Genomic DNA, 21085 nt, shown 5'->3' with positions numbered 1-21085 from the left:
AGGGCCGCGCTGACCTTCCCCGAGATTACCAGCATCTTCAGCCCCGTCTAACAAAACTTTCCTACACGAGGCTGAATCGAGCATTTTGGGGACCGTCATTTTCCAGCCGCGTCCCTCTAACGCGGTTTTTAAACAGAAATTTAAATAAATTACATTCAAAAGAGATCGTTTCTGTTGAAGTCGTCGTGATCGAAGTAGCCGCGATCAAATTACCAGAAGCGCGATCATATTACAGATAGGTGGTGCAATCTAAACATAAATTAAAAGAAGGGGTTCGGTGAGGCTAGCGGCGCATCCTGAGTCGATGTAGGTACGCCGATCACGACGACCTCGTCGTGCTCTGCCCGGTGTGCCTACTCCGTCGCTGACGCCGAGGCCGACGCCGATGTCGATGCCGCTGACGCAGGTGTACTAGCAGACGCTGTCGCAGACACGCATGCTGGTGCTGGCTCTTGCTCCGGGGGTGGAGTTGCTGCCGCTGCCTCGGCCGCCACCATTTTAGTTTCGATGGCGTCGAGGATCTTGCCTTTGTAGAAGTTGTGCGCCGCCCGCGTCAGGGGAGACATTTCAGTTGTCGACGCAGTCAGCAATGCCGCTGACGCAGGTGTACTAGCAGACGCTGTCGCAGACGCGCATGCTCATACCAGCTCTTGCTCCAGGGTTGGAGTTGCTGCCGCTGCCTCGACCGGCGCCATTTTAGCTTCGATGTCGTCGAGGATCTTGCCTTTGTAGAAGTTGTTGCGCCGCGCGCGTCAGGGGAGACATTTCAGTTGTCGACGCAGTCAGCAGGGACATGTCCTCCTTGCGTTTCTTGAGCTCCATCTTCTCTCTTGCCTCTTGAGCAGCGTCGGCCTTTTTGTCACGGGAGAGCAGGCTCAAGGAGACCTCGGCAAGGCACTGTGTGATCGACGCCTACGTCTTCTCGGTCGCCGCTGCGTCTGTCAAGGCGGCTTTGGCAGCCTTGTTGCCGATAGGACGCCCTGCCGATGTTGCGAGCGACGCATCCAGATCAATGGCATGTTTCTCCTTCGACAACGAGATGTTGCGAGCGACGCATCCAGATCAATGGCATGTTTCTCCTTCGACAACGAAAGACGCGTCAACCGCCATTCCTCGTTCGTTTTGAGCTTGCTATAGCAATGCATCAACACGAAAGACTTAAACCCTTCTGAGTTCTTCTGGTACATCGCCATGGCACGGTCGAACTAATCAAAGGAAGTGTAATCAGATCGTGATTAAAAACTAGGCGCTAAAACTTTTCGTAGAAAGAGGCGTACCACACCGCTGACATTCGTGTCGCTGTCGCCTCTTGTGTCGACCTCGTTATGGTGCCCATGGAACATGTTCACTGACGCCTGGATGATGGCCCAGCGCGTCGACATTGCCTTTTTGCTCCTCTTCATTGTCATCGTGCGGTAATCCTTGTTGACTAGCTTGCGCTCATCGAGCTTCGCCTTGGTCCTCACCCAATACTTTTCGTACTTTTGGTTAGCACCGATGATGGAGTCATGGCTCACCGTCGACCATGACTCGCAGCGACATTCATCCTCCAGAACCGTCCACTTGGGGCCTCGTGTGCCCAAGGCCGCCCTCTTCTTCTTCCTCTTCTTCCTCACGCCGGCCGCGTCAACTTCCACGAGATCCTCTGCATCCTCTGCGGCATCAGTGGCATCATCGTCCTCGTCATCGCCGCCCTCTTTGTCATCGTCATCGTCGTCCTCCACCCCCTTCTCGTCCTCCCCCTCCTCCTCCTCAACACCGGCGAACTAGAATTGAGCGGACCACTGCGGCCAGTGAACGGGGCGCCGTCCTCACCGGGGCATGGCTGGCACTGGGGCGCTTGGTCGTACGCCGGGGAGTAGAACACGACGTTGGGGTTGAAGCCGCCATGCGGCAGCGCATCCTCGTACCGTGGCGACAAGTTCGGTGTCACGCACCCGAGAGTGGCATAAGGGACGTCGTTGAAGAAGCCGGATGTCGACGGGGACACCACTCCCGGAATGTACGCTGGCCCCGACGTACTCCATGGGCTCGCGTTGGTAGCCGCGATACACGACGCACGCGTAGAGACACACCCCTCCTAGTATATGTAGACCGGAGGAGGCCAAAAGGTTGAACCGGATGGAAGAGATGATGTTTGAAGTCTTGAGAAGCGTTCTACTAGCTAGGAAGGGCGGGAGCTAAGCAGATGAATAAATGGGGAAGGATTTCGATCGGTCGGTCCTTTCTAATCCCTCTCCCTTCTCGATCCGGTGCTAAGTGACGAAGGGCTAGGATGTGTTGTCGCATGGATTGATGATCTGGCATGTAATTGGAGATGATCGAGGTGAGGAGGTCAATACCGCATTTGTTAACCATGGGATGGAATCATAATCAATCGGTCCAGTTAATTGTGCAGGCATAAAGCTTCCTTATTTTCCCCGTCACCTAATGAAGCTGGATCCAATAGACTTCTTCCATGATTTTCTCGTTCTTAATTAATGGCCGGCTAATTAAGCTGGACCCGGTAGACTTCTTCCATGATTTTCTCGTTCTTAATTAATGGCCGGCTAATTAAGCTGGACCCGGTAGACTTCTTCCATGATTTTTGGGTTATTAATTAACGGTTGCTTTGATTCTTATTATATCCTCAAGTTGAATCTGGCAAGCTTGGTTGCTACGTATAATAAACATCAAGTCGTCACAGCGCTTGGAAATTTAGGAAGAAAAATATGAGCTAGATTCTAGTTGTCGTTGTGATTATTCTGTCATTAGTCAAGGAAGTCTACCATGTTCTTGTTTCAGAAGAAATAGGTACATATTGGTTTTTGCTGATCAATAAAATCACTTCAACCTTGAATTTGCAGCTTCCATAAAAAGGGAGGGGGGATACATGTAGTTCTAGTAGTACCGATGCATATATAACCAACCGATCGAAAACCTTATTTCATGAGACCAAAACAAAAAGTGCGGTGAATTCCATGAGCTTCATCATCTTGTTTCTTTGAAAATAATTCAGGAAACAAACAAAATTCTATTTGAAAGAGAAGAGGAATTCAACAACCAGTGACAAATTTCGCCATAACCAAACTCTTTTTAGGACATTTACAACACACATAATCAAAAATAAATATGACAAACACTTGAATATTATAGATAGATATATATCTCTGCATATGCAGCTTTAATCTTGTACTAGCGCACATATAATCTGCTGCTATCACGCATGCCTGCACCGATAATCCCACAAGCTACTGAAGCTTTACTACTACCAGTATTGCTTATGGGCTTACAAAATGAACCGCTGCGCAAAGGAAACAACTACAAGCTCCAAACTGGAGTATTACAGGAATTTGAGTTTAATCTAGTTCAACACAATATTACATCAGCTCAAACAATATGTCACAACATAGGCTGCAACCAGAAGCACCGCAGGAAGGTGAGCCGCGCTTTTCAGAGTCGTCCTTGCCCTTCCATGCGACACACCAATTAGCGCAGCATGCAGATAGCAGGGAAAATAAACACATCATTAGTTCAACATTCACTTACCAATACCAGGTATAATCACATACATTACAGTGGGTATATATTTGAGCCCAAGAAATACCAGGATTGTAAACTAACGAATGGGGGGCAAATAACAGGCCAACTTGTGGGCTTATCATGTCCATAAATCAGCTGTACAAAAGGACACATGGCACCATGCATGGACTACTCAGGCCACGTGTCTAACAATAACTACACAAAAAGCGCCCAACAGCAAGCATGCTACATAAAAGAACATGTATAGGTAACATGAGCAGGGCCATAACAGTTACAGAAAAGACCTTAGCCTGATGTCCTACCCAAAGACTTCAAAGGTAGTCACAGGACAACCTTTCCGAGTTCTAACTTCCAAACCTATAGCTAAGCTAGGCCATGATAGTATGATATCACAGAGAAGCTTGTAGACACAAGGGGAGGAGCTGCTACTCACCTAAATCATGCACCATAGCAAGGGAGTCAATCTGCAAGTACAAGAGCATTGGAAGAAGCCCTCAACCACACTCTTGAGCTTGGGATAGTCTATTCACCTGCAAGAAATAAAATGGTACGAGTAACCATCAAGTACTTCCAATGTTCAAACATATTTGAGCTACGGAGTGCACCAATCTGTTCAGAAACATGGTGTGTTTTGTTCGTGTTTTCATCATTGTCCAGACAAAGTACTATGTATAATTAAAATAAAATACATAAGCAAGATCGAAGACCTAAAAAAGGAAGAATAGAACAACCAAACCAAATGAAGTATTTACAGATCAACTACAACATTAAAGAATATACACAAGCAGTCAAGAACAAATATCTTGGTACTTTCTAGCCAAATGGTAAAAACACTGACAACCCAGGACTTCAATTGTGGAGGAAAGAAGGAGAATTGGAAGCCAGTATTGCGGATTTGTAAGAATGGCCCATTTGAGTGCACTAATCAGTCAGTGGTAGAACTAGCTTGCCTACATTGAGCATTCAAGTGGGCAACAAGAGAGCAGTACCAAAACACTTGAGTTTGAAACAAAGAAAGACCAAATTAGGTAGCACCTGACCAGCCAAACACATGAACAAGGGTAGCAGGTACACAAAATATTCCATGGTCTAGAAATGTGAGATTTTTTAATGTTCTACTTTTTAGTAACCAAGAAAATTAAACACAGTCAAAAAAATTATTAAAAAAATAAGAGATAGACATCATATAAAACTTAGAATCATGCCTATCACAACACAAGACTGCATCAGGAAAGAAGCAACATGTAACCAGCCTGCCTGTGAACCGTGTCCGAACAGTCAGGTTAGCAATAACTAAAACCTGGAACCAAACCACCTGATCCAACCCAGGAGCATATCACAGCACCACTTACATAAATACCACATTCCTATCACAGTTAGAATAGAAAAATTGAAAACACATAGAGGAAAGGGGGACAAAAGGGGAGCCACCATTTGCTTTCAACTAGAAAATTCCACACACATGAATTCAAAATGGACAACATATAGAAGAAATCTAGCCTTTACCTCTACAGGTTTGGAAGGCACCTCCTACCAGATAAGGACTGCAACCCCTGCATGCAAGTGGTTAAGGTTTAGAACAAGGCCACAACATAGACAATCCCCTGATTTTGATCACCAATACGAGAAGAATCGACAGAAACCACGTCCCGGGAAAAAATCACAGTTCGAGCAAACAATGAACCAAGCATGTATCACACACTCAAAGTCAATACCCATATTAAGAAGACCCATCCCACAGAAAAAAAGGCACCCAAATTGATACCCAAAGTAGTAGATCCGAGAAGAATATTAAACCACCTTATTACAAATCACACTAGCAAAAGATAAAACGTTATGAGTCTAACCAAATACTAGAGTGTTGCTTCAACACCTTCCCACATGCCAAACCATACAAAAGTATTCGAGTAATGAATAATACACTACTCACGAGGGCCATCCAAATATCCATACTAGAGTGTGTTGCGTCAACACCTTTCCACATGCCAAACCAAACAAAAGTATTCAAGTAGTGAATAATACATCACTCATCACGGCCATCCAAATATCCATCTGGCAAAGTTTTGCATGAGAAAATATAGCCTTAGCCTAAGTAATTTTATTGGGTATGACACTATAACAGAGATCAAAGAGCTGGTGAAGGCACAGATAGAGAAAGATGTGCTCAAAAAAGGGGGGAGGCCAGCAAATCAGTGCTCAGAAATAATAGGCCCAAAATATATTAAGAATACATAGGCAACATGGTCATGGCAAAGAGCTGGTCAAGGCACAAATAGATAAAGATGTGCTCGAAAAAAGGGGGCAAAAGGCCAGCAAATCTAGGCCCAAAATATATGAAAAAAACATAGGCAACATGGTGATGGCAGCTGACAGCAACAACTGACATCATGTAGAAATCCCAACAAATATTGTTATGTGAGATCTCTTTCTACACAAGGTTCACCGACAACTTGAATCTATAATAACACTACTTATACTTATTGCAAGGAATATTGGTACTAGGAAGAGAACATTTATTTTGGATGACCTTTCTCAATTTGCCATAAATAAGAACAACATTCGGAATGGGATTATGAGTTGATGTACGGTATGGGTAAAAAAATATAGATCAGGGGGGACATAGTTGATGCACATGAAAACACCGCAGAAGCAACAACCAAGAGGACAGCCGGCTTTTGGAATGGAAATAGAAACTTTGAAATGAATTGCATAATTGATCAAGCATCAGATACAAAATAGCATTGAAAAACATTGAAATTATGAGAAGAATCGTTGTGTATAAAAACAAATTAACACTTTACCAGGTATGCAATCTTAGTGAAAACATGGTGGTCTTGTTAATAGTAATCATAGTGGTTTAGCAAATGGGATTGTATGCATCACACATTGCACAACATAAAACCGATTAACCATTGCACCTTCAATGGTGCAACAAAAGATTTCAGTTTTAAAAAATCAACTACAAATAGTAAAGATCAGATGGTAGTGCATGATGTATTAATTGATCATCACAACAATTATAAAATTAATCATAGAGCACCTAGGGGACACATACAGAGTGACCCGAAAACGAATATTGCATTGATGAGATCCTACAATAGTAGCATCCTGCCACTACCAGGAGCAAAGCAACAATGATAGATACTGTTCTCACCTGGGTCACAGCTGCAGCAAGGGAAGATATCTGGTTGTGACTTGTGTTCAACATCCGGAATACTTTCAGGTTTTATGAGCCAGTATAAGATTATGAAGCTCCACTCCCTAAAAACGAGGATTCCTTTCTTAGCTGCAAATCCTTGTACAGTATAGCTAGCTAATAGCAAACGCATAAGTCGTCCGGAAATGAGGATCTTACTTCACCATTTTTCTTCTTAACCGTCTGTGCCCAAGTTCTTGAACACCTCCGGGGAACCTAAATGAAGCGAAAGAACATGTAGAGGTAACATCAGCAAGGCCATAGCGATTCTGAGAAAATATGGAATAAGTATTACGCCTACGCTACGCCAAGATATCACAGACCACCTTGTAAGACACAAGGGGAGGAGCTGTTACTCACCTAAAACATGACACAATAGCAATGTAGTCAATCTGAAAGTACAAGAGCATGGGAAGAAGCTCAAGCGTGCTCTTCAGCTTGGGATTGTCTATTCACCTTCAAGAAATAAAACGGTATGAGTACCATCACGTACTTGTAATGTTCAAGCAGATTTGAGCTAAGGATCAATGTCAATTACTCCGAATTGCACAGTTTACCACACACAAAAACATCAATTACGCCGAAATGCCCCACCAGAAGATCTATGCTACCTACTTAGTTCATTTCGGTACGCTTGTCCTAAAAAAGGACGAATGCACATATATAATCAGACAAACTGGACTTTTTAATTTACACACGCATTAGCAAACCGTACATTAAAAGCTTCATCAAAATGCTTATGAAAATTTAACGAACATTCCAGTGTTAGTGCTTAGAACGAACCAACATGAGGATATATGATTGCTTCAACACCTCTCTCTCAATTAGACATTTGTGCCAGAAAACACTAGCCAACACTCATGGGTACACCATGTCAGCAACCAGACCTCAAACAGGTGAGAAAGGCACCTCCGAGATGGACCGCAACACACACTTGCATGTAAATAAAACGAAATGAAGTTCAGAAGAAGGCCACAACACGGGGCTTGATGTGAACACATACCAACAACTGATTAAAGACAACCATAATTTTCATTAAAAAATAATAGCAACAAATCGTATAGAACTTAACATCATGGATATCACGATACATGATATCATCAATTATGAAGCAACATGTAACCAACCTGTGAACCGTGTCCGATCAGTCAGGTTAGCTCTAACCTGGAACCAAACCACCAGATCCAAACCAAGAGCAGATCACAACAGCACGTACATGAAGACCACATTCCTGTCAAAGATAGAATATAAGAACGATGAAAACATAGACGAAAATGGGACAAAAGGAAAATGGGACAAAAGGGGAACCGTCGGTTGCTTTCACTTAGAACTCTACACACACGAATTCAAAATGGACAAAATGTAGAAGAAATCTAGCATTTACCTCTACAGTTTGAATGTAACCTCCCAGCAGATACAGACTGGAACACCTGCATGCAAACAATTGAGGTTTAAACAATGCCACAACACAAACAATCAGGTAATTAAAATTAGGCGCCATGTACCAATACGAGAAGAATTGACAGAAACCCCGTTCTAGAAAAAATTCACAGTTCCAGCAAACAATGGACCAAGCAGGCATCACACACTTGAAGTCAATACCCAAACCATACAATAGTATTCGAGTAAATGAATAATACAGAAGTCACCAGGACAGTCCAAATTCGCAAGGTTTATTCCTAGCAGTCAGCAGGACCATCCAAATATTCATCATGCCAAGTTTTGCAAAAGAAAATATAGCCCAAAGGGGGGGGCAAAGGGCCACCAAAATAGAGGGGGGAAATAATAAGCCCAAAATATATTACGAATACATAGGCAATATGGTGATGGCAGTTGCCAACAACAACTAACAGCATGCAGAAATCCAAAAAATATTGTCATATGAGCTCTCTCTGTACACAAGGTTCATCGGCAACTTGAGTAAATCAAACACAACACTGCATACTTATACTTACCGCACCAGTAAAACTAGGAATATTGGTAGCACAAAGCGAACAATTGTTTTCAAGCACCTTTCTCAATGCAAGGACCAAGAGCAACCAAAATTTACTGTCTATATGAGAAGTTGCCATAAATAAGAACAACATTCAGAATCGATAAAGAGTTGAGGTACAGTATATGCAAAAATTATAGCTTGTGAGACTTAGTTGATCCACATGAAAACACTGCAGATACAGCAGCCAGTAGGACAACATGATTTTGGAATGGATGTGGCATTAATTGCATAATTGATCAAGCGTCATGTACCAAATGGCATTGAAAAACATTGAAAGCATGAGATAACACCTCACTAGCTATGCAATCTCAGCGGAAAGATGGTGATCTTGTTAATAATAATCACAGTGATTCAAGCAAATGGGGTTGTATGCATCACACATCGCACATCATAAAAACGATTAACTATTGCATACCTTCAATGGTGCAAGAAAAGATTTTAGTTTAAAAATATCAACTAAAAATAGCGAAGATCAGATGGTAGTGCATGATGTATTAATTAATCATCACACAGGGAATGCAGAATTGTGGTATGGATATGATATCATCACTTCGCCCATCAATTTTTTAAAAAAGAACAGAGATCATATATGCTAAGGCGAAACAAAACTAAAAAAAGAGCATTACTTTCAAGATAAGTAACAGACCATAATACAGAGAAAATAAAAATATATGTAAACTTATAACACAAGACACTAAAAAGAGCTCGTACAAATGACTAGGCTGCAGATGGTTCAGATTGAAAACGATAAAAGCCACGGGCAAGTTTGTCTGTTCTTTATTTTTATCACATCTTTCAATGGGTAAAAATGGAGCAAATCACAAGGATGCCATACATACCAATCGTGACTTGCCCCAGTTCCGCTTCACAAACATGGCAGCAAGCTTAAACAGGCCCATAGCCATCAATTATGAAAGGCAGCAAAAAGCGCTTTGATAAGGCCCGTAACCATATCATGCCGTTACAACAATAATGTGCACACACATCCCATAAATGAAATACAATTTTGATACAAATAAGAGTTTGTAATGAAATTAATTTACCAAGGGAGAATTATGAATTCAAAATTCTCATTTAGTTTAGACAAGGTACACACACTACTCTGCTTAGCCGTTTCCTTTTGCTTCAGTGTGAATTGTCTTACTAATTAATCATGAATGGATAAGTTTTAGAACATATATCTTGAGTGTGAATTGTGTTGGTAGATAATCACGAATCTTCGAAAATAACAATTGCTTTAAAAACATAGGTTGCAGCAAAAATAAACATATTGAATAGGAAACATTTCAATACTTCCAAAATAACAGATGTTGGCAAGATTTTAAATACCTCTCTAACATTTTCCACAAATCATGTAGATTCGGCTGTACAGCATGCTAATGCAGGAGACGGAGTTGGTCCACGGGTTGAGCTTGCCGGTCGAAGGCCGCAGGGATGTCTATGTGTTGCATTGGACACAAGGCCGCCATTGTTGTTGTCGAAGAGGAGGTCCCGTCAGTTGAAGAGCTCGTCACTGATTTCCACCAACTCCATGAGTACAGCTGAAAAAACATCTAGCACAAGAAGCCAACATATTGATGGCATCTGAAAGAGATCCCATCCAACTAAAACAGGCGAAGAAACACAAAAACTTGGAACCCCATAAAATAGAATAAGTGGGAAGTAAAAAGGATCACACATAGACGATTGATCTGCAAGATATTTAGATTGAAAACCATGAAAGCTAGGCGCATGTTTTTCCTACCGCCCATCTTCGACACGTCTTCCAACAGGCAAAGCTGGAGCTAATCACAAAATACCAATGTTATCTGCCCCACTTTTGCTTCACAAACAAACATGTCAAGAAACTCAAGCAGTTCCATAGCCATTATAAAAGTCAGCAATAAGTGCCTGGATTTTCTACCAAATAAGCGGAATTTAAACATCGCATGCATTTTTTTTCCAATTATTATTTGTAAAACAAATTAACACTTCCCTATTTGCGCAAACTCAGCCGAGAGATGGTGATTTTATTTGCAATAATCAGAATGATTCTGCAAATGTGATTATTTGCAATAATCAGAATGATTAATGTGATTATTTGCATCACATATTGCACACTAATAAAACCAATTATCCACTGCATATCTTCAATGGTTCACCACAAGATTTCAGGTCAAATATATCAACTAAAAATAGCGACCGGAGATCAGATGGTAGTGCATGATGTATCAATTGATCATCACAGTGAATGCAGAGTTGTGGTATGGATATGATATCAGCACTTCTCTCCCATCACTTTCTTACGAACGATGATCAGAAATCATATCAGCTAATCATGAACAAAGCTAAACAAAGAGCATTATATTCAAGAGAAGAACCATCATAATACAACGCCAATAAGTAAATGGTATCAAATAAAGAGATGTAAACTTAAAAGGCAGGACACTAAAAAGGAACTTGTATAAAGGAGTGAGCTGCAGATGGTTCAAATTGAAAACCACAAAAGCTATAGGCATGTCTCGCTTCCCATTTTGCCATGTTCTTAATGGGCCAAACTGGAGCTATGCACAAAATCCTTGGAGAAACTCACTTCAACTCATGCAATAAATACGAAAATATTGTTTTTTAACTAAGAAGAAAGTATTGTTGCTGAAACACTACAACTCGGAACATGAAACGACGTAGTGTATCTTTTTATCAGATCTAATATTTTCAACACAGAATCTAAAAGTCAGTAGATCCATTTGTAATGTACCAGCAGCTGCTAGTAAACATGTAGAAAGTCTGAGAACAATCATTATGCATAAAACTCTTAGCCGGAAGATGGAGATCTTATTTGTAATAATCACAGTGGTTCAATAAATTGAATTATTTGCATCACAGACTGCACAAAAATAAAACAATTATCCACTACATATCTCCAATGGTTCACCACAAGATTTCAGTACAAAAATATCAACTAAAAAGAGATACATAGATCAGATGGTAGTGCATGCTGTTGTGGCCGGTAATATTAGCATGCACGTCTCCCATCAATTTTCTACAAGCAAGAACAGAACTGAACAAAGAACATTATTTTCAAGATAAGCAACAGATCATGATACAACGCCAGTAAAAATAAAATAAAAAGATAAACTACAAAGGCACCACATTATAAAAGAGCTCGTACTAAAGCTGTGAGAAATCAAGTTCGCCATGCTGCCCAGTTTTGCCGAGTCTTTTAACGGGAAAAATTGGAACAAATCTCAAGGTCGCCGTACACACCAATATGATTAGCTCCAGTTCCACTTCACAAACGGGCATGGTAGCAGACTTAAATAGGCCCCAGAGCCATCCATCATTGTAAATAAAAGCGAGCGAAATGCGCTCCGATTTTGTATCTTCATCATCATCAACCTGTGTATGCAGTACTAATAAAGATGATATCATAGTAAACTAATTCAATGGAAATTGGTAACAGTGTGCTCGCCAACACACAGAACTCCAATTAGCTGCAAGGACTTAGTTATTTTGGTACATAATCACCGTGATTAATTTGGCGCATCGAAACTTAAAATTGCTGCATGTTTTAGAGACAATTTAATTGCAGGCACTACTAACATACAGAGTTCTATGTATACATGTCTATTGCAAAACATAAGTATCCGTCATCATCAAATCCAGAGAAGCTGAATAGGATCCCAAAAACCAAGACATGATCGACATATTGCATAACTTCATCAAACAAGAAAAACGAAAAATCCATGTTCCTTCGAAATATCGCAGCTAACAACGAGACAACAAGATTAATGTAAAGAGATTTTATAACATGCCACTACAAGGAGCAAACAATCATTGAGGGAAACTATTCTCATCTGTGCCACAACTGCAGCAAAGGAAGATATCTAGTTCTGGGTTTTGTTCTTATGTTCAACACCAGAAGGCACGACAGTAGCAAGCTAGTGCATAAGAGGTGCCGAAATGCGCAGCCCACCTCCCAACCTTTTTTTGTCTTGACTGTCTGAGTGCAAGTTTTTTTACACCTCCAGGTAGAGAGGTGTTGCAACAATAAACCTAAGAACGCACGTAGAGAGAAAAATGATTTTAAATCCCACCTATTCCGAAAAATGGAATCTAGCTCGAAAAGGTAGAGATACTAGTTTGCTTAACAACTTCATTTGGCTTTACTCGCCTGCCAAGTTCATAATATACAACCTTTAGGGTTAACTGTGGAGACTATCACTAATGAATATTTAATATTTGCAAATTGCAAGTGCTTTGACAATATAGGTTGCAGCAATCTTTAAATAGAAACCTTCCATACTTGCAAGTACAAATAGATTTGTAAGAGGCCACAGAATGCTCTAAATTTTCTTAGAAATATCGTAAATCGTAAGTATTGTCCTAAGTTTGTCTAACAACAAAACCAGCTGTTTAACTGTATATCGTGTCTGAAATTAAGTTAAATAATGCAAATAAAGATTTTTCCGATCAGTTTGAAAGGGAGGGACCTTGGTAGGTATAAAGTAGGTCCTAAGTTCAGTAGATCCTTAATTATTGATAAATATTGTAAGGATGTCAAATGATGTATCTTAAAACTCGTAATAATCAATGTGTAAGAGTACTTGGTCCTCTTTTCTTAAGATTACACAAAACCTTGGATTTCTCGTTGAATTGTAAGTACGTAGCTGTATATTTTGAAACAGTACATCATAAGTAATTGTACTAGCAGCCCAAATGCAATTATATATCAGGCTAATATGCATCTTAGAACAGCATGAACTACACCATAAACCTACCAAATTAAACTGCACATAGATGAGTTAACCACCAGGCTTTAAGACAAATGGAAACAATACCTTACTTTACTAAAGAATAACCACGAGAACTAACACGATTCAAGCAAATGAGAAACGGAGTACACAACCTAACTACACTCATACAGGATTCAAGAATTATAGGTGAACATTATCTGTCATGGAAATTAAAAGCTTCCCTATATTTCTTCGTAGATTAATACTTTGATGTATAAGTTCCATTGTAGTTTTTAAAAGACTAGATCTTCTGATATATATTTCTGTGACATATGGATCATATCATCACCGTTGACTGTCTTTTTCTACCCTGATAAAGAAACCACAGTGTGGTCATTTACCCCCCCCCCCCAAATGTACGCCCAAAACACATAGATATTCAAAAGAACGTATTTTCAAATCTAAATAGGCTCAATATCTAATAAAAGATGAACCGACAGAACTTGAATGACTTGAGGTAACAATATTGAGGCAGCAAGCTTCAACAATTAATAATATCACTACAAAATCACAAGATGCCAATCATCCCTATAGTTCCCAACAAAATGAAGATAAATCTAGTTCAGGCAGAAGTAAATGCTTCAACAATTAATAATATCAATATTGTTGCCTCAAGTCATACAAATGTAGAATGAATCCAAACCACCTAGTTCATGCAGAAGTAAATGCTTTTTCCCCAACAAAATGAAGATAAATCCCAGCAATCCCTAATTTACACTACCCTGATAGTTGTTGGACTGCTAGCTACAGAATCTTACAAGTTGTTTCTGTTTTGGTCGTAGCTAAAACCAACAAATATTTTCTAAGGCAGTATAATTATTGTCAGCAAAGTGCCTCTTACGAATTAATCATCAATATACATGGTAGTTCCTTAGACTGCTCATAGTGGGAGTAACATAGCTAGTAACATCACACATCTCAAGGCATTTTGGTGACATGGCATGCGAATAAATGAAGAAAGAGAATGAGGTGGTAACTAGCTATGTTACCATAACATCACACACCCCAAGACAAAATGAGTCTACAACATAATAAATGACACAATGCATGACACCACATATAAGTTACTACCCACTATGAAGATAGTAACATAGACTAGTAACATGGCATATGTTACTAGTCTAAGTTACTCCCCACTATGAGCAGCCTTAGTTAGCATTTTCAGCAGACTAGAGAAGATTACACATGAAACACCTAATGACATATTAGAATCTGCCACGTCTCAATTAAAATCTGAAGATCTAAAAAACCTTTTCTACACAGTACCATACAAAAACAATGATTACGTCGCAATTCCTAGTTATAAATGGGCAGGTACATTAATTACGGCGAAGGGCACAGAGAGGAGCTCCTTGTGGTCACCAAGTCATCCCTGAATGAGAAGAGTAATTTTAGTTTCAGTTAAAACTGCAGCAAACACGTAACTGAACTTTCTTTAATACTTTAAAATATGCCTACTTCTAATGACTAGTGGCCATGATTGATCTGTCTTTTGTTTCAAGTAGTAATATTAAAAAACACAATAAGGATTATAATGTGGAGTTTTATTAGACGAACAATGCATATACATATTTTCTCTCTCGGAAATCTTCTTATTATAAGATAAGATTGAAAAATACATCTGAACATACGAAATTGGGAGAGTGGACACTGAGACAAATCCTTGTCTGGATTATGGAATCAGTGGAATCACACCCAGCTGTAGCGACTGCGACATCAAGTATCAAACAAACACGAGTTTCAGAACTGATCACCTCAATGCTACGTATGCAGGAACCTCTCCACAACAAGTACCTCCATTAATGAGTACTTCAATAGGATTCTATCACATATTCTGCCAACAAGCATCACTAGCAAGAAGCCTGGCTTTTGCACTGTACAAATGCAGACATGGCATCTAATTAAATACATGGTCTTCTCAATCAATCAAAGCAGCAAATAAAAATGGATCACACATCGCATGCAGAACGCAAGGTGCGAGTAGTACTTACCGACTTGCCCATTTCCCCTGTTAGTTTCCGAGAATCCCGGAGTGCCAAATGGGCGCGAGGGCTCTGACGTCCGCGGGCAAATGCGAGGATGGGGTGACCTTGATATGGCCACGGCGACGGTGACGGCGGTGGCGGACTTGTTGGAGTAGATCAAGACGGTACTGAATCGAGAAGCGACGTCTCCGCCGCTGGGTAATTAAAGAATGTATTTCGAAGGTGGAGGCCGAGGATTGAGATTGGGGGGATTGGGGCACAAGTTGTACCTTGAGCGTGCGTCTAGAGACGGGAGCCAGGAAGCCGACCGTGGCGGTGGTCGACATAGTCGCCGGTGGGCGGCGGACCAAGCGGAGCCGCTTGTGTTTCCCTAGAGCACGGACATCGAGGGACGCGGCGTCGCCGAGGGAGTGGGCCGGGAGAGGGGTGAACGGCGTGGCAGGGGTCGCCGGGAGGCGGCACGATCGCGCGAGGGAGGTAGGGAGACAGAGGAGAAAACGTGGAGATGGAGAGATGTAGACGTGCGGCTTTTCGATCTCTCTGTATCTTCGTCTTCTTTTTCTTTCTCTCGAGTCGATCCGCTGCCGCTATTGGTGCTCCACGTTTAAGACCCCGATTATAATGATTACTACTATTTGCCTAGCCCAAAAATCGAATAGTAGTACAGTATATTAACTACTCACGGAAGTTACTCCTAATTAACTGCTCACGGAAGTTAGCGACATAAGCTCCCGAGACATGCACCCTTCTCGATCTTATTTCAATTTTGGATCGCAACTTTTTTTTTTGTCATAGTAGTTGGAAGCTAGGGAATGTGTACCAAACATGGATTGCTGACCTGACCCAATTGATCGATCATTATCAAACATGTGCATGTACATGTACATTACCTAGCTAGAGAACCAACCAACCACCTCGATCCTTTTACTTTTTTCAAGCACACCACGCATGCATAAGTTGTATGCCAGTCTGGCACAAAGATCTCGTACATCTAACACAAGGCACTGGTTGAGCAAAATAAAACGGCCGTTGTCTCCTAACCTCGTCTTCCTTGTCCGGACATGTCGACGTCCTCTTCTCGCCTTGCCGTCGATGACCGACAGTGAAGGTGTCTAGCCTGGCCTAAACCATTAACTTGTTAGACGAGCGGGGGCGACCGTCGCCTCGTTGGCGCATGCATGGCATGGTGGCGTTGTCTGCCATGCTGGTGTCGAAATTGAGTCCGTGTCTTCGCTCGTCGGTACCCTGTCATGGAATAAACAAATCGTCGAAAAAAAATATGTGTGGGTGGAGTGGCTTGATGACGATGGTGTATGTTGCATTTAAACCACAACATTCCTCCTTGGATATACATCGATGTGAAGGATTAAATCTGTGCTCCAAGATAGCCGCCGCAAGGATATCTCGCATCCACTCAGAAATAGATCGAGGGGGAGGTGAGGAGAAGGTCGGGGGTGACATCATTGTCGGAGAGGTGCTCACACATCCGTTTGAGGCGCACGAAGGCACATAGGACATGAGTGATCGTGGGCACATCCCATGATAGCAAGCATGCCCGCGGTCAGAAGCTTCTCTTGGAGGGCCAGTGAACCGAACAATTTGTAGTTGGGCTCCGCATGAGTAGACCATATCTTCTTGACGTCGAACCTGGCATGGCAACCGTAAATCTGAGCGGTGTAAGGATAGCTGGAGAATGGCCATCTCCTAACTTAGTACGCGGGGTTCTAGTACTTAAATTTTATTTGATTCGTCACGCCAAAATGGCACTAGCTAGTACGCAAGAAAAAAAAACACAATGAGTTTTGGGAAAGTGAAAATTCGGTAGAATTCGGCCATATCCTTAATAAACTATTCCGCCAAATTTGAGAACCCACACCTGGACTTGAACATACCGCAGTAGTCGCGAGCCAAGCTAATTTCGTCCATGTTGTTTAAAGGTTGCTCACGTACTGATTGTTGTGACGTGTTGATTGTGCTAGCTAGCATATATATATATATATATAGTTCGAAATGCCGATCGATCGTGCGAGTTCCGCAATGAGCAGAAAAGGTAGGTAGCTAGCTAATTTGGTGTGCGGTGAAATTAATCAGCTGATGTACCTGATGCATGGCTGGTGCACGTCGTATGTGCACGTGAGATTGTTGCTGTTGAGTAATTTTGATCGGAGAGGTAGGTGGATATATACCTTTGTGGAGGCCGTAAGTCGATGGGAGAGCGTACGTACATGCATGGCATCGATCGATCAGCTACTGTACGTGATGCATGGCCGGTGCATGTGCACGTGAGGTGGTTGCTGTTGGGTTTAGTGTCGGTCTCACGCGCGCGCGAGAGCACCGTTGAACAAAATACTGTATAAAAAATATACTCCAAAAAGAAGAGGCGGGCGGGGCAGGCAGGTCGATCGCGGGACGGGTGCGTCTCACGCGCGAGACGTTTGGGTCCCACCGCGCGCTTAATTACCACGGATCGAGGTGTTGCGGCGCGCTGGCAAAATCCAGGAGGAAAGCTCGGCCAGCACGTCTCGGTCGCACGCACGCACGCAGGAGGTGAGCCAAACAGCGACGCGGCGGGCGGATAATTAATGATGGACGCATCCCTTCCCTCCTTCCCTCGAGCGACGCGCGCGTTGTTTCGGTCAGCACGCAGGAGCTGAGAGGTGGCTGGCGCCGAGGGACCCGCGACGTTTCGGTCGCGGATGTGCATGCGCGTGCGCACGTCACGTATGCCTTTGGTCAAAATCCCCATCTCTCTTCCTCTAATGGTAAATTACTATAATTAAAATGATCATTTCAGTTCCTCATTTGATTTGATCACAGCTACGATCTGAAATATTATTATGGTATGTGTAAAGGAGAAACAAGGTTATCTGTATGCACCGGCATAGCTATAGAGTGCAATCTATACACGAGTATTCTGACATCAGCAAGCCTGGTCAGATCTTCTGATGATGAAAATAAGATTGATGATAACTTGAGGGTTGGTGCTACTAAGTCCTTCTACTTTGCTGATTTAAGATACTATTGCCTAGGTATAACTTTACCGTTACAGATATATTGAAGTGCACCTTCCAAACAAACAACGTGCCATGAACTCAGCTGTCATCTTTTTTCAGGAATAATTCTTGTTCACTGTCACTTTGTTTTTGTGCTAGGTTGGGATCGGAGGGCCTCTTGTTGATTCTGATGGGTATTTCGTCGGTATGAACTTTTATGACGAGGAAGTAACTCCATTCCTACCTAGGGACATAATTCTTGAATGCCTCAGGAATTTTGAGACAAGGTATGTCTGCAACTTTTGGATGCGTTGTATAGCAGTTATCTTGGATGTTAAAACTATTCCTCGGTGTGTATTTGTAGCACCATTTCTGCAGAAAATACCGACCGTACTCCAAACAGGTGTCCTTTCCAGCACTTCTCGTAACTATCTGTGCCGTACTTTCTTGCATGAATTCACTTTTTTCTAACTTTTCTTAAGTCACATCCTGACAGATGGCCAGTGCCTAAACCGTATTGGACTTATCCGATAGGAGGCGATCCGACAGATCCTGCAGATGACCTGAGTACTATGATGCGCTCGATTGTCTCACCGAAGTCGGAGAACTTATCTGGCTGTTCGGTCTAGATACAATAAAAGTACTCTGGTGTCCTTGAATCGCTCCGTTCCCAAATATAAGACGTTTTCGCAGTTCATTTTGAACTGCCAAAACATTTATATCAAGGAACTGAGGTACAGTATTTCATAGCTACACGGTAGCATAAAGAAACGTTCCATATGATTAATGTGAACCTGCAAGTGTACATTGTGCCGTTTAATGTTCTGAAATTAGCTTCAAATAAGGATGTACACATCTTGAAATGGATTTCAACATATAACAAAGCAGGAAATCAATTCATGATTTTCTTATAAGACATAGAAGGTTAACACACGCTTATAGACATCAAACATGCTTAGCAAATCATTACTGAAACCTTAAGAATTAAGAAATCTGAAACAATGTGCATGCTGATTTTAAAATGGGAGCCACAAGTGACGGAAGTACTCCTTGATTTTAAAATGGGAGCCACAAGTTACGGAAGTACTCCTTGATTTGTCTTCTTTTCTATGTAGTCGACATTTGATATTTTTTTTCTACTATCATCGTGTATTATTGAGTACCTGTTGACCACATATAAATTTTGAAGTGACCTGGTGCAAGGTGCAGATAACAAAGTGTCTTTCCAAGATAGTATAACATGGGTATTATTAAAAGCCTCTTAGATAATGGTTATGTGGGAGTTAGAATAAATGATGAGAATAGTGATTTCTTTATGACTAGTAGGGGTGTGAGACACGGAGGTCTCATCTCTCCCATCGGAGGAATGTTTTGATGACATAAAAAAACCACTTCGTAACTGGGTGGTTATAAAGGTGGCACTGGGTACCTGAAAGTGAGAATTGAAGATCATGGATCAAGAATGGGATTTTTCCATCCAAATGACGGAGAGATATACTTGGGCCCTCTCGGTGGGTGATGGCAACAACTCTGTGTGGACCAACTCGTTGGGACTCCAAGTGCAGAGTGTTGTAGCAAGCGTCTTTTTCCCACAAGGGTGACTCGAGGGTTTATATCAAACTCTCGGAGAATTAGCTTAGAAGCTGAATTATTCATCTCCTCTTCGAGCAACCTGCAAAATAAAGTTCTTGTCTTGTTTCCCCAACTCCACCGTGTGGTTTTCTAGCACAAGGTTTCGTATTAGTAATAGAAAATACAAGTATAAAAGTAAAGTAAAGTAGACAACCTAAGTAAACTAGATAAAAACAAATAAAGGCTAGTGGTATTTGGGTTTTGTGTGTGTGTGTATGTAGAGAAAGTATTTTTTGGTATTTTTGGATTAAATAATAGTGGTAAATATAAAGTAAGGTAATAGTGTTGGAAAGGTGTTTCTAGTGATTTAAAATGGATCGGAGTTCATGGGTTCACTTGTCTACTCTCCTTTAAGATGTAGTTGACACTAACAATTCATCAATGACATAATATTGGTGCAACTTCAACGTGTGTTTGATAAGCATTTATATAGGCATTACATTCTAACATAGAGATGATGCAACACATCTCTCTTATACTCTTCAAGAAAGGGAAAACTCCAAGCAATCTTGAATTAAGAATCAACGGTATAGCCTTAAGCTAGTATTTTGACATAATGTTTGAATATCAAATATGCTACCTTGAACAAACAAAATTATTATAATGTCACATGATATTTATAGCACATGTAGTCACTTTATCTCTAATGAGGCAGCAAAAGAAAGGTAAATACCATAGTAGTCACTTTATCTCTAATGAGGCAGCAAAAGAAAGGTAAAATTATTAGAATGTCACATGATAATTATATCACATGTAGTCACTTTATCTCTAATGAGGCAGCAAAAGAAAAGTAAATGCCACTCCATCTAATACACACTTCTCCCCACACATGTTCTTGCATACAAGTTGGATCAGAACAAGTACTTAAGGATTGGGTACATGATATGCATCTATCAATACATCTTACACATAATAGGTTCTAATCTCATATATCAATATCATTGAATAAAGATCCATCACATATGAATTACATATATGACCATAGT

The 21085-nt window shown here is 41.3% G+C and overlaps 1 long non-coding RNA gene and 4 other non-coding genes across 6 annotated transcripts; all 5 read right to left on the bottom strand.

Annotated features, from left to right (window-relative positions):
- Window positions 1-9015: 9015 nt before the first annotated feature.
- Window positions 9016-9100, bottom strand: LOC127310942 (small nucleolar RNA Z196/R39/R59 family). The gene has a single exon (XR_007857440.1). It is a non-coding gene; the product is annotated as a small nucleolar RNA Z196/R39/R59 family (small nucleolar RNA).
- Window positions 9101-9180: 80 nt separating this feature from the next.
- On the bottom strand, window positions 9181-9271 carry LOC127310933 (small nucleolar RNA Z195/SNORD33/SNORD32 family). The gene has a single exon (XR_011747836.1). It is a non-coding gene; the product is annotated as a small nucleolar RNA Z195/SNORD33/SNORD32 family (small nucleolar RNA).
- A 1625-nt stretch (window positions 9272-10896) lies between these two features.
- On the bottom strand, window positions 10897-10985 carry LOC127310938 (small nucleolar RNA Z195/SNORD33/SNORD32 family). The gene has a single exon (XR_011747840.1). It is a non-coding gene; the product is annotated as a small nucleolar RNA Z195/SNORD33/SNORD32 family (small nucleolar RNA).
- Window positions 10986-11500: 515 nt separating this feature from the next.
- On the bottom strand, window positions 11501-11585 carry LOC127310944 (small nucleolar RNA Z196/R39/R59 family). The gene has a single exon (XR_007857442.1). It is a non-coding gene; the product is annotated as a small nucleolar RNA Z196/R39/R59 family (small nucleolar RNA).
- Window positions 11586-13856: 2271 nt separating this feature from the next.
- Window positions 13857-16030, bottom strand: LOC127307928 (uncharacterized). Of its 2 annotated transcripts, XR_007856023.1 has the most exons (4): window positions 15744-16030; window positions 15481-15641; window positions 15244-15363; window positions 13857-14861 (listed from the first exon to the last, which is right to left on the bottom strand). It is a non-coding gene; the product is annotated as an uncharacterized lncRNA (long non-coding RNA). The 2 variants fall into 2 exon arrangements; XR_011746312.1 differs by having other exon boundaries at window positions 15481-16030.
- Between the last annotated feature and the right edge of the window lie 5055 nt (window positions 16031-21085).

This window comes from Lolium perenne, chromosome 6 (genome assembly GCF_019359855.2).
Source record: "Lolium perenne isolate Kyuss_39 chromosome 6, Kyuss_2.0, whole genome shotgun sequence".
Lineage (NCBI taxonomy): Eukaryota > Viridiplantae > Streptophyta > Magnoliopsida > Poales > Poaceae > Lolium > Lolium perenne.
The sequence above is the reverse complement of the archived record's forward strand: the minus strand, read 5'-3'. Positions and strand labels throughout refer to the sequence as shown.